Genomic DNA, 1,965 nt, shown 5'->3' on the forward strand with positions numbered 1-1,965 from the left:
ATACCAGGAATCAGATTATGAGAAGCCACTCGGAGACATAGCAAAGTAGTGAAATAAAATTTTCAAAAGCTTCTTTGCCAATATTAGATCTAAGGGAAAACATCATCTTGGGAATGGATTTAATTATGAAGGCTAGGGTGGATCTTGATTGATTTAATAAAGAGTCAATTTTTACGAATCTTGTAAAATTAATTTCTTGAAAGACTAAAATAATCATTCAAAATTGTGGAAAAATAAATAATTAGCTTGGACATGGGGACTTATCCTAATGAAAGGGGATTTTTTTTTCTACTAGGGAAGAGCTATTTGATGAACAACATAATAATACAGTGGAACCCAAATTAGAGAAGGCAGGAGTTCAGAGCAGAAAATAAAACTGAGGGAATTGCAATGGAAAAGTTATGATATTTTCGATGAAAAACCAGGGAAAGTTAGACACTGTGAGTGTAGATTAAAGTTTAAACCTCATCAACCATTTTTTATCAAAATATATGGTATTCTTTTTTTTCAAGAGAGAAGCAGTAGAAGAAAAAAAGGGGAATTTGGGGGATAATAGAAGCAAGTAGTGAGTACACCTCCCTTGGTGTTGTCTCAAAAAGAAAGATGGGAGGGTAATATTTGTTCTTGATTTTAGACATCATAATAAAATTTTATAGAGAGAAACTTATCATTCTGAAAATACTGACATATTATTACATAAATTTGACTGCACCATAGCACCACCACCTCCGAATTTTACTTTTGGCACTACACACGCTGGCACATGATGTTCACCGAACATTCACCATACCCACACCCTGCCATCAGATTGCCACATTGTGTACCACGATTCATCACTCCACACAACATTTTTCCACTTCACTTGTCCAATGTTTAGGCTCCCAGTTATCCAATGTTTAGGCTCCTTACACCAAGCAAGGCGTCGTTTGGCATTTACCGGCGTGATGTGTGGCTTATGAGCAGTCACTTGACCATGAAAATCAACTTTTCTCACCTCCCGCCTAACTTTCATATTACTTACAGTGAATCCTGATGCAGTTTGGAATTCCTCTGTGATGGTGTGGACAGATGGCTGCCTATTATGCATTACGATCCTCTTCAACTGTTGGCAGTCTGTCAGTCAACAGACGAGGTCGACCTGTGCGCTTTTGTGCTGCATGTACCCCTTCACATTTTCACTTCACTATCACATTAGGAACAGTTGACCTAGGGATGTTTAGGAGTGTGGAAACGTCATGTACAGACATATAACACAAGTGACACCCAATCACCTGGCCACATTTGAAGTCCATGAGTTCTGCGGAGCATCCCACTCTGCTCTCTCACTATGCCTAATGAGTACTGAGGTCACTGCACAATGCACAATGCACCTAATATGAAAAAATGTATGTTTTTGGGAGTGTCCGGATACTTTTGGCCATATAGTGTACATGTGTAGATTCTTGTACTTATACATCTGTATCGAAATATAAAAAGGAACTGTTTGATTTTGGGATAGTAACCCATCACATTCCCACAGTGGTAACACTGTTACCAATTTTGAGTACATTCCATGTCTCCTGCGTTGGTTCATTGTGCTACAATCGATTGCTCACCACCATGACTTCTCTGCACACTTTCCTCATGGACTTGGAAACTCAAATAAACTCTCTGGATGTATTCAGCATGTCTCCTGTGACTGGATTTTCTCCTGCTGATTGCAATCCACATACTACACCCACTACAATGGCTGTTTGCTACACCTCTGGCTGGAACAATGGACTCAGGGTTTCTTACAGTGGATTGTGTCCACACAGGTTAGGTTGCCTCTGCAGCTGAATATTCATTCACAGCATGCTCCAAAGAGCGTTACTGTGGAGCCGTGTGCAATGCCGCCTTTACTGCAACATGTAACACATTTCAATCAGCCATCCTCTGTACCTGTTATGACTTCCATTAATACTCCATGTGTCGTGGACTTTAATT

Source organism: Schistocerca serialis, chromosome 1, assembly GCF_023864345.2.
Source record: "Schistocerca serialis cubense isolate TAMUIC-IGC-003099 chromosome 1, iqSchSeri2.2, whole genome shotgun sequence".
Taxonomy (NCBI): domain Eukaryota; kingdom Metazoa; phylum Arthropoda; class Insecta; order Orthoptera; family Acrididae; genus Schistocerca; species Schistocerca serialis.